This window comes from Microtus pennsylvanicus, chromosome 4, assembly GCF_037038515.1.
Source record: "Microtus pennsylvanicus isolate mMicPen1 chromosome 4, mMicPen1.hap1, whole genome shotgun sequence".
Classification (NCBI taxonomy): domain Eukaryota; kingdom Metazoa; phylum Chordata; class Mammalia; order Rodentia; family Cricetidae; genus Microtus; species Microtus pennsylvanicus.
In genome coordinates this window covers 45,668,334-45,684,411 of record NC_134582.1, presented here as the reverse complement: position 1 = coordinate 45,684,411, position 16,078 = coordinate 45,668,334, and the positions used below count along the sequence as shown (strand labels likewise).

The 16,078-nt window shown below is 41.1% G+C and overlaps 1 long non-coding RNA gene across 1 annotated transcript; it reads left to right on the top strand.

Annotated features, from left to right (window-relative positions):
- Positions 1-1,415, top strand: LOC142848669 (uncharacterized). The gene is made up of 3 exons (XR_012910447.1): positions 1-95; positions 827-921; positions 1,323-1,415. It is a non-coding gene; the product is annotated as an uncharacterized LOC142848669 (long non-coding RNA).
- The last annotated feature ends 14,663 nt before the right edge of the window (positions 1,416-16,078 follow it).

Here is a 16,078-nt window from a genome sequence, read left to right as displayed (position 1 = left end):
TGGAGTCCCTCAGATTGAAGTTACATTTGACATTGATGCCAATGGTATTATACACGTTTCTGCCAAAGATAAAGGAACAGGACTTGAACAACAGAGTAAGTATTCAGACTGTATGAATGAGGTATGACGCTGAGAATGTCGTCCAGCAGTAGAGTGCCCTCCAGCATATGTGATGCCCTGGGTTTGGTTACCATCAAAGGAAAAGTAAGGTGGCTGTTATTAGGAACTACATACTCTGTTTCTATGCCTCTTCTCCCCTGGGATGGTTGCTACCACACTGCCCCCTTTTCCAGGTATCAGAGATAGGGGTGCTTCACTTGCATGGTTTTTGTTTTTCTCTTGGTTTTCTGAGACAGGGTTTCTCTGCATCCTGGAACTAGCTCTGTAGGCCAGGCAGGCCTCGAACTCAAAAATTCACCTGCTTCTGCCTCTTGAGTGCTGGGACTAAAGGTGTGCACTACTACCACCCAGCTAGATGTCTGAATTTTCATAAGTTAACATTAGGAGTGAGCAAACAGGCATCCTGGCCTTGTGGATTGCTGAAGTTTTACTAGAAAGGCAGGTCACTTGGTCTTTTTATACAACTCACTTGTAAGACAATAATGTTCAAAAGTGGAATCATTTAGATTAGTTACTATAAATAGAGGCAGCATTTATTTACTTGTTTGTTTATTGTGGGGGCTGGGTCTTATTTTGTAGCCGTGGCTGGCCTTAAGCTCAGAGTTGCCTGCTTCTTGAGTGTTGGCATTAAAGGTGTGCACCATGTAGTGTAATGTTATTAATATAGTGAAGGAAGAGAACTAAAGAATTTTTTAATTAACTCCAGTTGTGAGCCAGTCTTCTGGTGGATTAAGCAAAGATGACATTGAAAATATGGTTAAAAATGAAGAGAAGTATGCTGAGCAAGACCGGAGAAAGAAGGTGATTACTTCTGCTGAATGTGTTAAAGCTGACAGACTGGGCAGGTCACTGCTGTTAAGTTTCTCATCTTTATTGTTCCCTTTCATTAATTTATATGTTGTTTAATGTGAGATTACACCCTGTGGTCAGGATGATTTCCACAACCCTCCCATTTCTCAGCCTTCACTAGTACCTGGGACTAAGGGCACATACTGGGTTTGGAATGTTCTCTTAGTCTCCCCGCTATCAAAATTCCCAGGCCACAAAAGCCAACTCAACTCTTTCTCAGGGTCATCCCAAGTACGTCTGATCCTAGCTTTACTGTTAACGGTGTGGCAAGTAACTTACTGTCTCATGTGATATAGACCTTAATGAAACTTGTGTTGACTGGAAAGTCAGTTATGTTAAACTCATAATTAAAGGAACACGTGGAAGCAGTTATCATAGCTGAAAGAATTATTCATGACACAGAAACCAAGATGGAAGAATTCAAGGGCCAGTTACCTGCTGATGAGGTAAGTTATTAGAAACAATCAAAGAGAATATTTGCTGATACATTGAAGGTCATTTTTATTTGGGTTTGATAGTGATTTGGGTTTTTGAAAACATGAATAAAGGGCAGAGGTGGGAGAATTTGAATAGTGCACTACATGTAATGAGACAGAAGATTCTAGAAATTTTTTTGTTTTTGTCTTTTACAGTGCAACAAGCTAAAGGAAGAGATTTCCGAAATGAGAGAACTGCTTGTGCGGAAGGACAGTGAAACGGGAGAAAACATTAGACAGGCAGCATCTTCACTTCAGCAGGCATCACTGAAGCTCTTTGAGATGGCATATAAAAAGGTACAAGGGCCAGAGGGGTATTTGGTCGAGATTACTGGGAACAGAATGTTACAGGGAAAGACATAGGAAATAGCGATGGTTTACAAGGGCCGGTAGAAGGAATCATAAATGGAATGTGAGTTATGTATGAAGGATGAGGTTAGACCTAATGTAAATCTCAGTGATCGCAAATATTTTCTCAACAGATGGCTTCTGAATGGGAAGGTTCTGGAAGTTCTGGTGCTGGGGAACGGAAGGAAGATCAGAAGTAAGAGAAACAGTAACGGTGGCAAGGCATTGAGAGAGGCCAGAAGGACAACATGAAGCTTGGGAGTAAAGGGACGTCCTGAGCAGAAAAGGGTCAAACTTCAGTTTTTTCACTGTTTTAGCAGTAACCCATATAATTTCCCTAATAAATAAATGTAGTGATTATAAGCATGTATTCCCACACTTGCCTGATTTTGTTGTCACTGGTGATTGAACCTAGGGCTTCAAGCCACTAGACATACATCTGCCAGCAATAAAGGTGTTTTGTTAGTGTCCCTGTTGCTAAGGATCAAACTCAGAACTCTGCCTTGAGCAGAGTTCTATTGACAGCCCAAGACTACAGCTGTGCAGTGAAGGGTGACCTTGAATTTCTGATCTTCCATCAGTCTCACAAGTGTTCACCCCCATACCCGGTGTATGGGGTGCTGGGGATGGAGCCAGCCTCGTGTACACTAACAAGCACTTTACCAACAGAGCTGCACCTTCATTGGTCTTCCTGCTTCAACATCCCAGGTACTAATGCACACTACCCTGCTCAGAATATCAAAGCTTTGTTTAATACCTGAGACATGGTTTTCTCTGTAGCCCTAGCTCTCCTGGAACTCGCTCTGTAGACCTGGCCTCAAACTCAGGCCTGCCTGCCTCCGAACTGAGGAGCTGGGATTAAAGGCTTGAATGCTGCCTCCTTGGTTAAGGGAAAAGTTCCTAATTAGGAAAGGAATATAAAGAGGAATTAAAACCACAAGCACAGGTGATGCTTTCTGAGCCACACAGTTTGAATGGCCAGAATAAGCAGCAATCCTGTCGGTCTGTTTGGTGCTGCTGTTTGGCGCCACGTTGGGCGCCAAAATGTAGCGGCGTAAACGAATGCAGACAGTTTGTAAAAATATATATAGTTTTAATGTAGAAATAGACTTACAGAACCACCGTTCCCGCGGAGACCAGGAAAGTAGAAGAGACAGCTCGGAGCATGCTCGCCAAATTTATAGGCAGACATTAGCCCGAGGCGAACACGCCACCTAAGGGGCGGGACTTATCCCTACATCTCCCCTTTTTGTCTAAATAAGACAGAACTAAACCAAATACAACTACATACAATAACAACAAATAATAAATATAACAAACATATTGAGAACAAAAGCTTTGCTAAACATTCTATCTCAAGGAGTCCAAATAATGTAAAGAGTAACTACAATTATATAATCTTCAACTCAGTCAAAGATCTGAGAAGGGAATAAACACTACTCAACAAACGAGATATATCCAAAATGTGCAACAATTGACAGAGACAACTGACTACCTGGGCAATCACCCAAAGTCTCGTTTGCAATGTTGAGTCAACCAATTTTGGCTAAGGCCTAACATAACTGACATACCATTATTAAAGGCAAGGAACTTTTCAAAACTATCTTACCCTGTCTTGGCAGGATACGACAGTCCTGTTTTATCCATTGATGCACGCTCTGTATCTGTGTCAGTGGTTGAGGTATAGGCATATCTTTGCCCAAAGGCCAGTTCTGCCAAATAGAAAGGCTCCAGGTGGAGTGTCTTTGGTGCTCAACATTCTCTCGGGAATGGAGTGGTGTTGCCAGGAGCAATTGTGTCTCACTATCACGAAACTCTGAGTTAGATTAAAGGCCATTTTCTACAGCTCTTTGAAGAGGTTGAAGATTATCTATCTATACTGAGTATAATCTCTATACATCTAAAGAACCTGATTAGTCTGATTATAAATGACAAACTTAGATGACTATTTATCTATATAATTTTCAATATCTATCTAACTTAAAGACTAAGACAATAAACAACTGTGTAACAAATGAGGATAATGACCTCCAAATATAAACACTGTACAAATATACATTGCAATATGGTAAATATATGTCAATGCACAAACATTATATAAGTATCTTAATCAGAGGTAGAAATGTACATTGCAATATGGTAAATGTATACAATATATATATCAATACAATATATGTCAATACATAAAAATGTTTTAAACAGACATAGAAACATGCATGCATACAATAGTCAATATAATTTAACTTTGTTTCACTGGGTGGCTAGGAGAGCCCAACAATTGAGGTCTGAGAAATCTATCAGATTTCCTGATGCATCATCCTGAGACTAGTAGAGTAGGCAAAGGATTGAGTTTGCAGCGTCAAGCAATTTTATATTAGCATTAGTCTACTCAGGAGGCCAAAACCCTCATCCCCTTTTAGGACCTCAAAGACTTGACAAGTGGGAGATCTATTCCAGCCACAACACTCAACTACTTCCTAGGCAGATGAGGAATCTGTAGTTTCCTCTGTTCTATTTACAACTTTAAAATCTTCAAGTCTCTTAAGCTGTCATGGAACAGGGCACATAATAGCACCGTGGAACACTTTTCACACAGATTTGATTAACGTCTTGTTATCTTGCACAGTCCACACCTGACGCTTAACCCTAAGTATTTCAGCATCCACTTTACACTATTCCCACAATTATCAAGGTCAGGAAAATTAGCACTGAAATAACATTTTTTTTTGATTTTTTCGAGACAGGCTTTCTCTGTAGCTTTTGGTTCCTGTCCTGGAACTAGCTCTTGTAGACCAGGCTGGCCTCGAACTCACAGATATCCGCCTGCCTCTGCCTCCCGAGTGCTGGGATTAAAGGCGTGCGCCACCACTGCCCGGCTAATTATTATTTTTTTTGATTTTTTCGAGACAGGGTTTTTCTGTAGCCTTTGGTTATAAAGCTACAATATATAATTCATATTAAAACTCTGTCAAGTATCTTGCTCACAGCTGAAATCCCAGCACTTAGGAGGCTTGAGGCTGGGGGATTCTCCAAGTTTGGAGACAGCATAGATCACAGTGAGACCAGTTTTCTGTCTTAAACAGTAAACAATCCCTTTGATCAGAGCACAGGACATCAGTCCTCAAGTAAACTAAATCTGAAGTTCTTGAAGTTTTTGACTCAGAAGTTGGAGATTAGAAACAATGGTGGTAGTGGTTGTAGGTGGAAAACTCTTTGCAAGGTGGACTTAAGCCACTCCTTGGGCACTGAATGTTTGTAGTGTAGTCCTGGTTGGCCGGGAGCTCGCTCTGTAGAACAGTCTGGGCTCGAATTTATAGAGATCCACCTGTCTCTGCTCAGTGCTGGGATTGAAGGCATGTGTTACCATTGCCTGGCTCACACCGGACGTTTTAAATTATTCAAGACAGGGACTCACACAATCCAGGTTTACTCTGCAGCTTGGGCAGCCCTTGAACTGAAGATCCTCCTGCCTCATTCTTTGAAGAATAGGACCTTTAACCGTGTATCATTGTCCTACCCTCCTCTTGCTTTTGTTTGCTTGTTTAAGATGGGAGTCTTATGTTCCCCTTCCTGCTCAACTCAGCTGACCACCTCAGTACCAGAGCAGCTGTGACTGGCTGTACTCTAGCCAGAACCACAGGCATGCACCACTCAGCCAGTTTTCTTTTTCCCCAGCCTGTGATACAGTTCAAATTGAGAATTTTGTCATGCCAGACAAGTATTCTTCCACTGAGGAATATCACAGTTCAAAGCAAAATTTATTATGGGGCTCTGGTTGGAGCAGGAAAACCAAAAAGTCCAAAAACATTTAACCCTAGGAAGGGTTGCAGATAATGGATATAAAGCAGGTGTTTCCTATCATCCTCAAAGACAGGGTAATAGGCATGCATTTTACTAACATACTTAATGATGAATTGTTCACATTCAACCTCGGTGGCCAGAGGTTTTGTTCTTTTCCATACTGGGTACCTGTATGTTCAGTCCTGACACCACCGGGAGTTAGTATTAGATCCCACAAGTTCAGCATCTGTAGGTCTACTTTGGATGCCTAGTAAGAGTTCCAGGCTGAACCTGACAAATGGGACCTTCTTGCTGGGTTTGACAACTTGCTAGAGTGACACACCTTATCCATTCCAGAGGATTGTACAGCACACTGTATTGCAGCTCCTCAACCATGTTAGGCCCCTAATTTACTCAGCCTTCATATTTTATTTCAGAATAGATTCCTTGTCATACACTCATAATATCTGTCAAATTATTTTAATACACAACATATAAAGATCAGCTGCCCATCATTCGGAAGGCTGAGGCAGGAGTGTTGCCCAGATTTTGAGGTCCTATCTCAAAGATCCTGTCTTAAACAAATGAAACTACAAAAATTATGAACAATCCTTTGCAGTGGTGGTGCACGCACACCTTTAATCCCAGTAATAGAGATAGAGGCAAGCGGCTCTCTGAGTTCGAGGCCAACCTGGTCTACAGAGAAAACCCATCTCAAAAAAAAATTACGGCAGTTATAAACTCAATTAGATTGTGAATTCCATTAGAGTTACATTATTTACTCAGTTCACCTCTATTTCAAGAAAAACAAGATCTAGCACTTGCTCGGAGTTCAAATCTTTGATTACACACAATTCGTGATGTTGGGAGACAGACAACTGGAAAGCTTAACTAGTTGACAGTTCTAATGTTTCCAACATTCTCCCCACCTCCACGCTCACAGTTAACAAAATACGCATTCTCTCAGATACCTTGGGTCTCCAACCTCAGACAACCCTTCAACTCCCAGAAGTCCCAGATCCACAGTAAACCCATAGTAGCACTGAAACCCTCCTTCACCACTGCACAGCCAATGGGCTCCAGGTAAATTATTTGTGCCCAGGCCATAGGAACACTGAATACAATTCTCATATGATAAAAGCTGGAGACCACATCCATTTATCCCATAAAGAGTTGGAGGCCCCTCTTCTGAGACAGCTTATTTCTGATTGACCAGTTTTTCCTGTCAGACTTGTGAATCCATCTGTAGAACTACTACCTGTTATCTTTCTCATTCACAAGACAGGAATCCATATGACACAGAGAGAGAGACCAAAATATCTGGAGAGGAAATTGACTAGAGCCAGAAAAACTGGAGTGTGTGGAGGGCATGACCGCATGTGTGTGTTGAGGGGTGTGATCACACAGGTGTGTGGAGGGCGTGACCGTGTATGTGTATGTTCGTGTGTGTGTGTGTGTGTGTGTGTGTGTGTAGGGTGTAACCACACATGTGAGTGAGGCTAGGTACATTGGAGATAGGTTTTAGGATACATAGTTTGAGTCAGCAGTATTACAATAGAAAGGTGCTCCCTGACCAGGCTGGGACATCCAACAGGCCAGATATCCAGGTTAACTCCTTAATCTGTGACTTCTCGCTTTTAAAGCTCCAACAAGTCAGTCCCTAGTGTCACTTTGGTAAAGATCTTGACATTTAAAATCTCTCATAAACTCTTCTAGTCAGGCTTGGTGGCATCTGCTCATAAGTCCAGCGACTGTGAGGGCTGAGGCATGAACTCAAGGGTTCAAGAGTAGCCTGGGGAACATACAAATCTGAGGATTCCCTTTTAAAAGAAAATATTTTCTTTTTGTTTTTATTGATTTTTTTTGTTTGAGACAAGGTTTCTCTGTGCAACCGCCCTGCCAGTCCTAGAACTCACTGTAGACCAAGCTGACCTAGTTTTTTATTTAGTATTTTTTACATGATATTTATTGATCTCTACATTTTTCTCTGCTCCCCTCCCTGCCTCTCCCCTCTGCCTTCAACCCTCCCCAAGGTCCCCATGCTCCCAATTTACTCAGGAGATCTAATCTTTTTATACTTTCTACTTCCCATGTAGATTATATCTTTGTAAGTCTCTCTTAGTGTCCTCATTGTTGTCTAAGTTCTCTGGGATTGTGGTTTGTTACTACAATTTCTTTGTATCTATGGATGTTTGCTTTGTTGCCAATTATGTAATCAATTTTTGAGAAGGTTCTATGCGATGCTGAGAAGGTATATTCTTTTCTATTTGGGTGGAATGTTCTATAAATGTCTGTTAAGTCCATTTGGTTCATTACATCTGATAGTTCTCTCTCTCTTTTTTTTTTGGTTTTTCGAAACAGGGTTTCTCTGTGGTTTTGGAGCCTGTCCTGGAACTAGCTCTTGTAGACCAGGCTGGTCTTGAACTCACAGAGATCCGCCTGCCTCTGCCTCCCGAGTGCTGGGATTAAAGGCGTGCGCCACCACCGCCCGGCTCTGATAGTTCTCTTATTTCTCTGTCAAGTTTCTGTCTGGATGACCTGTCCATTGGTGAGAGCAGAGTGTTGAAATATCCTACTATTAGAGTGTGGGGTTTGACGTATGCTTTGAGTTCTAGTAATGTTTCTTTTACATATGTGGTTGCTTTTATATTAGGGGCATAAATATTAGGGGCAAAAATAGAGACTTTTTCCTGATGAATTGTTCTTGTTATGAGTATAAAGTGTCCATCTCCATCTCTTCTGATTGATTTTAGTTTGAAATCAATTTTGTAAGATATTAGTATAGCCACACCTGCTCTTTTCTTTGGTCAATTTGATTGTAAAACCTTTTCCCAACCCTTTACTCTTAGGTAGTGTCTGTCTTTGAGTTTGAGGTGTGTTTCTTGTAAAAAGCAGAATGTTGGATCCTGATTTCGTATCCATTCTCTTAACCTGTGCCTTTTTATAGGTGAATTGAGTTCATTGATATTAAGTGATATTAATGACCAGTGGTTGTTAACTCTGGTTATTTTTTCTGGTGGTAGAGTTTGTGTTTTTCCCTTCTTTGAGTTGTGCTGGTGGAGGGTTGTCAGATGTTTATGTTATTATGGGTGTTGTTGACTTCCTTGGTTTGTGATTTTCCTTCTATTACTTTCTGTAAGGCTGGGTTTGTGGCAATGTATTGTTTAAATCTGTTTCTGTCCTGGAATATCTTGTTTTCTCCATCAATGGTGAATGCAAGCTTTGCAGGGTATAGTAGTCTGGGCTTGCATCCATGGTCTCTTAGTATCTGCAGCACATCGATCCAAGACCTTCTGGCCTTCATGGTTTCCATTGAGAAGTCAGGTGTAATTCTGATAGGTTTCCCTTTATATGTTACTTGACCTTTTCCCCTTGCAGCTCTTAATATTTGTTCTTTATTCTGTATGTTTTATGTTTTGATTATTATATGGTAAGGGGATGCTTTTTTTTGATCCAGTCTATTTGGTGTTCTGTAAGCTTCTTGTACTTTCATAGGAGTATCCTTCTTTAGGTTGGGAAAGTTTTCTTCTACAATTTTGTTGAATATATTTTCTGGGCCTTTGAGCAGTAATTCTTCTCCTTCTTCTACCCCTATTATTCTTAGGTTTGGTCTTTTCATGGTGTCCCAGATTTCCTGGATGTTTTGTGTTAAGAATTTGTTGGATTTGTTTTGTTCTTTAATCAGTGAGTTTATTTCCTCTATAGTATCTTCAGTGTCTGAGATTCTTTCTTATATCTCTTGTATTCTGTTGGTAATACTTGTCTCTGTAGTTCTTGTTCATTTACCCCTATTTTCCATATCCAGCCTTCCCTCGGTTTGTGTTTTCTTCATTACCTCCATTTCATTTTTCAAGTCTTGAACTGTTTCCCTTACCTGTTTGGGTATCTTTGAGATATTTATTCATTTCCTCTACCTTTTTGTTTGTCATCTCCATTTCTCTATGACAGTTTTTCACCTCCTGTTTAAGGTCCTCTATTATTTTTATAAAGTTCCATTTAAAGTCCATTTATTCTATTTTTTCTGGAGTAGAGTGTTCAATTCTTCTTGTTTCGAGATCCTTGGATTCTGGTGATGTCATGTTGCCTTTCAGGTTGTTGGAAGAATTCTTGCATTGGCACCTGCCCATCTCTTCCTTCAAATGGAACCAGGAGAGTCTTGGTGTCTTGGTCCAGTCTTTGCTGTGATTGACTCTCTGGGTGGATCTCCTCAGTGCAGGAGCAGGAACTTTTCCTGTCTGGATGGAACTCCTCAGCAGTGAAACAGGGATGCCTGGTAGTCCAAGGACACCGCAGACAAAAGGGCAAGTGTGGGGGCATTTCCTTAAGTGTCTTTCAGCCATTTTAGATTCCTCTGTTGAGAGTTCTCTGTTTAAGTCTGTACTCCATTTTTTTTATTGGATTATGTGATCTTTTGGTGACCGTTTCTTGAGTTCTTTGTACATGTTGGAGATCAGACCCCTGTCTGAGGGGGTTAGTAAAGATCTTTTCCCATTCTGTAGGCTATCATTTTGTCTTGTTGACCATGTCCTTTGCTTTACAGAAGCTTTTCAGTTTCAGGAGGTCCCATTTTTAATTGTTTCTCTCAGTGTCTGTGCTGCTGGGGTTATATTTAGGAAGGGGTTCCCTGTGCCAATGCATTCAAGTATACTTCCCACTTTCTCTTCTATAAGGTTCAGTGTGGATGGGTTTGTGTTGAGGTGTTTGATCCATTTGGACTTGAGTTTTGTGCATGGTGATAGATATGGGTCTATTTTCATTTTTCTACATGTTGAAATCAAGTCATGCCAGCAGCACTTTCAAAATATGCTTTTTTCCCCATTTGAAATTTTTTGCTTTTTTTGTCAAAAATCAGGTGTTCAAAGATGTGTGGATTGATATCCGGGTCTTCTATTCAGTTCCATTGGTCCTCCTGTCTGTTCTTATGCCAATACCAGGCTGTTTTCAGTACTGTAGCTTTGTAGTAAAGTTTGAAGTCAGGGATTGTGATGCCTCCAGAAGTTCTTTATTGTACAGGATTGTTTTGGCTGTTTTGGGTTTTTTTCTTTTCCATATGAAGTTGAGCATTCTTTCGAGGTCTATGAAGAATTTTGCTGGGATTTTGATGGGCATTGTATTGAATCTGTAGCACAGATATTTCTCCAGCCCCACTGCCTCCCAAATGCTGGGATTAAAGGTGTACACCACTCCTGCACAGCTACATTCATTTTATTAATTCGTTTTATTAGTCAATTTGTTTGTCAAATAATGGAGGAATTTGACTTCTCTTTTTCTGAAGTACCAATTTCATTTGATGGTAGAGTAAGCCTGATTAACTAGCTTTTCACATTTCTGATCTGTTCTTCTCACTATTATCTTGGTTATTTATTCCCTCATGTAACTCATAGTAAACTGCTTTTGTTACTGGGTCTTAAAGCCGGAAGCCCATGCCTTCATGGGTGTTAGTTCCAACCACAGGGATTCCTTTCCATGGTTCTGGTTTCTTCCTTCCTTTGACTGTCTCTCTGTTACCCAGTCTTAGGGCCTAATGGTTTGTGCCATCATGGAGGGAAGTCATGCGGCCAGGAATCTGGGGATGCTTCTAGAAGACTCACATGATATATAACAAACCTGCTTGCACTTTCTCCCAAGGACAGTGCATGGAGGTGGTTACCTGACTCTACTGTTCTTTGTTCTGCCTTCTGCCTGTAATCTGTATAAAAGTAAGTTCTGAAGTAAACAGGGCTGGTTGGTATTTACCAACAGACCTTCTGAATCTATCCTGCATTTTCTGTCTCAATTTCTTGCAATCTGCCATCTTGTCAACCTCACACCCCCTTCCAGGTACCCTAGCTGACTTGGTTGAAGCAGGCTCCAATATCCCCCAAAGATAACAGCACCGACAAACAACAGGAAACAGTCTAGAGAGCAACATCCACATTCCCAAAAGATTGGTTGTGGATGTCTCTCATCATTTAAGAAGGGTTAATTACAAATTGTTATTGGACATAGTCAGTAAAAAGCTAAATAACAGAGTTAAATTCAAAGATCACTTTCCAATGTAAAAAAGGGCATAGCATATAGATATGGTAGTATAAGAGGCTAGATTATTGAATATACTTTTAAACAAAAATATTAATCTCAAAATACTTTACACTGGTATGGCTTCTGGTTGACTAATATAAATTTAAAGTTAATTTTGTTATACTGTGTATATGTTTCTACTCTTGTTTGGGGTATTGTGTTCATGCAACTCATTAAAAACCTGATATACCTCAGGGCAAGATTCCACCCAGCTAAATTTCCAGTTTGTGAAAAAGAATTAAAGGAAAAGCTTAGATACAGGTGTGGTGGTACATACCTTTAATCCCATCACTGGGGAGGCTGAGACTTGAGGATCTCTGAGTATAAATCCAGCCTGGTCCACAGATCAAGTTCTAGAATAGCCAAGCTTAGACAGTGAAGGTAAGTATCACACACAAACGCGAGAGAAAGAGAGAGAGAGAGAGAGAGAGAGAGAGAGAGAGAGAGAGAGAGAGAGCTGGTGATGAGGGTGAAGATGTAATTGAAAGATCTCTGAGCTCAAGACTATCCTGCTCTGCAGATCCAGTTTCAGGACAATTAATCTTAGGCGGTGAAGGTAACTATGGAAAACACAAAGCTGACACATATGTAACTAAACAAGGAGGCCATGTTCTAGTCCCAACAAGTAGCAGAAATTTGCAGCTTCGGCCATGTGGTTCTAGCTTTAGAGTCAAGGACAACGGGTTATGGAACCTTCCTCTGTGACTAAGGAAAGCTGCTGAAGCCAGGTATGAATCAGGGGTGTCCTTGAATTGAGCCCCAGAGAGGCCACTGTTTGAAACTTTGAAGGGGAAGCCTGGATTTTCTGAGATCCCAAGATGTTAGAGATGCCAGGGTTATGGGATACCTGCCGAGAAAGCTGCTAACAGGGAGTAGAACCAGCCCAAGAGAAGGAAGTATGCTGTCAGTGAGTGAGTGTGGCAGCAGCCGGGAACAGGGAACTCAGACGTTCCTCATCGCTCCTACACTTCCTGGTCATCATGTAGGGGCTATACTGCCCAATACCTCCTCTCTATTCCTATCCCACCCAGCTTACATCCAGATCCTCCCACCCCCGGTCTCCCTCCTTCCCTCCCCTCTTTGTCGGCATAACATCCCCCAGCTCAGCCTGCTCGGGCACTGGGATGAACCGGAATCGGGAGGGCAAACGGGAGGGTGGTAGTTCCTTTGTCTCCATAGCCTGCCTGCAGCAAGCAAGGTAGGCCCTTTGTTTACGAGCTACCCAAGCAGCACAGAGTTCTGATCTGGGCACCAGGAGAGTCATCATTGGGGTGAGTGAGTGCGGCAGCAGCCGGGAACAGGGAACTCAGACGTTCCTCATCCCTCCAACACTTCCTGGTCATCCTGCAGGGGCTGTACTGCCCATTACCTCCTCTGTATTCCTATCCCACCCAGCTTACAACCAGAACTCCCCCCCACCCCGTCTCCCTCCCTCCCACTCCTCTTTGTCGGCATAACATCCCCCAGCTCAGCCTGCTCGGGCGCTGGGACGAACCCGAATTGGGAGGGCAACTGGGAGGGCAGTAGTTCCTTTGTCTCCATAGTCTGCCTGCAGCAAGCAAGGTAGGCCCTTTGTTTACGAGCTACCCAAGCAACACGGAGATCCGATCTGGACACCAGGAGAGCCATCACTGGGGAGTGACATCACTGGGAAGGTACATCAGTGGGCAAGAAGACCTGATCCTGTAAAAGAAGATCCATAGGGGAGCATTCGGAGGAAGAGATGGGCAGGTGCCAATGCAAGAATTCACCCAACAATCTGAAAAACAACATGAAACCACCAGAACCCAGGGACCTCACAACAGGAGGACATGAACACGTTAATCAAGAAGTAGAAAAAACTGACTTTATGAAAGTGATAGAGGCCCTTAAACAGCATGTAAAAAACGCCCTTATAGAAATGGATGAGAAGTATAACAGAAAGCTTGAGGAATTGAGTAAATCAGTGAATGATACCCTAGGAAACCAAGGAAAAACAATCAAGCAGATAATGGAAACAGTTCAAGACTTGAAAACTGAAATGGAGGCAAAGAAGAAAACACAAACAGAGGGCTGGCCAGACATGGAAAATCTACGTAAACAAATAGAGACTACAGAAACAAGCATAACCAGCAGAATACAAGAGATAGAAGAATCTCAGATTCTGAAGATAACATAGAGAAAATAAATGCACTGATCAAAGAAAACAGCAAGTTCAACAAACTCTCATCACAAAACATTCAGGAAATATGGGACACAATAAAAAGACCAAACCTAAGAATAATTGGAGTGGAAGAAGGAGAGGAAGCACAGCTCAACGGTCCAGAAAACATACTTAATAAAATTATAGAAAAAAAAACTTTCCCAACCTAAAGAAAGATGTACCTATGAAGGCTCAAGAAGCATACAGAACACCGAATAGGCTGGATCAAAAAAAAAACATCCCCTCACCATATAATAATCAAAACACAAAGCATACAGAATAAAGAAAGAATATTAAGAGCGCAAAGGAAAAAGGCCAAGTTACTTATAAAGGTAAACCTATCAGACTTACACCTGACTTCTCTATGGAAACCATGAAAGCCAGAAGGTCCTGGATAGATGTACTGCAAAAACTAAGAGATCATGGATGCAAGCCCAGACTACTATACCCAGCCAAGCTTTCGTTCTCTATAAATGGAGAAAACAAAATTTTCCAGGATAAAAACAAATTTAAACAATATGTAGCCACAAATCCAGCCTTACAGAAAGTAATAGAAGGAAAATCACTAACCAAGGAGTCCAACAATGACCACAATAACTCAGATATCTAGAGACCCTACACCAGTGCAACTCAAAGAAGGGAAACACACAAACTCTACTACTAAAAAAGTGACCGGAGTTAACAACCACTGGTCATGAATATCACCTAATGTCAATGGGCTCAACTCACCTATAAAAAGGCACAGGCTAAGAGGTTGGATACGAAAACAGGATCCAATATTCTGCTGTTTACAAGAAACACACCTCAACCTCAAAGACTGGCACCTACTCAGAGTAAAGGGCTGGGAAAAGGCTTATTAAGCAAATGGACCTAAGAAACAAGTAGGTGTGGCCATACTAATTTCTAACAAAGTTGACTTCAAACTTAAATCAATCAGAAGAGATGGAGAGGGACATTTTATACTCATAACAGGAACAATTCATCAGGATGAAGTCTCAATCCTGAATATCTATGCCCCTAATATAAAAGCACCCACGTACGTAAAAGAAACATTACTAAAACTCAAGGCAGCCATCAAACCACACACACTAATAGTAGGAGACTTCAAACACTCCTCTCTCACCAATAGACAGGTCAATCAGACAGAACCCTAACAGAGAAATTAGAGAATTAATGGAGGTAATGAAGCAAATAGACTTAACAGACATCTATAGAATATTCCACCCAAAGAGGAAAGAATATACCTTCTTCTCTGCAGCTCATGGATCCTTCTTGAAAACTGACCACATACTCGGTAACAAAGCTAACTTACACAGTTATAAAAAAATATCAGTAACCACCTGTGTCTTATCAGATCACCATGGATTAAAGTTAGAATTCAACAACAATGCTACCCCCAGAAAGCCTACAAACTCATGGAAACTGAACAGTCAACTACTGAACCATACCTGGATTACGGAAGAAATAAAGAATGAAATTAAAGTCTTTCTTGAATTCAATGAAAATAAAGAAACAACATACTCGAACTTATGGGACACTATGAAAGCAGTCCTAAGAGGAAAGTTCATAGCACTAAGTGCCCACTTAAAGAAAACAGAGAAAGCACATATTGGAGACTTAACAGACCACCTGAAAGCTCTTGAAAAAAACGAAGCAGACTCACCTAGGAGGAGTAGAAGACTGGAAATAACCAAACTGAGGGCTGAAATCAACAAAATAGAAACATAGAAAACAATCCAAAGAATCAATGAAACAAAAAGCTGGTTCCTGGAGAAAATCAACAAGATTGATAAACCCCTATCCAAACAAATCAAACAGCAGAGAGAGAATTTGCAAATTAATAAGATCAGAAATGAAAAGGGGGACATAACCACAGACACAGAGGAAATTCAGAGAATCATTAGATCTTACTACAAAAGCCTGTATGCCACAAAACTGGAAAATGAAATGGATACTTTTTTAGATAAATACCATATACCAAAGTTAAACCAGGACCAGGTGAACAATCAAAATAGACCTGTTAGTTGCGAAGAATTAGAAGCTGCTATCAAAAACCTCCCTACCAAAAAAAGCCCAGGACCAGATGGGTTCAATGCAGAATTCTACCAGAACTTTCAAGAAGAGCTAATACCTATACTCCTTAATGTATTTCACAATATAGAAATAGAAGAGGCATTACCAAATTCCTTTTATGAAGCTACAGTTACTCTGATACCAAAACCACACAAAGACTCAACCAGGAAAGAGAATTACAGGCCAATCT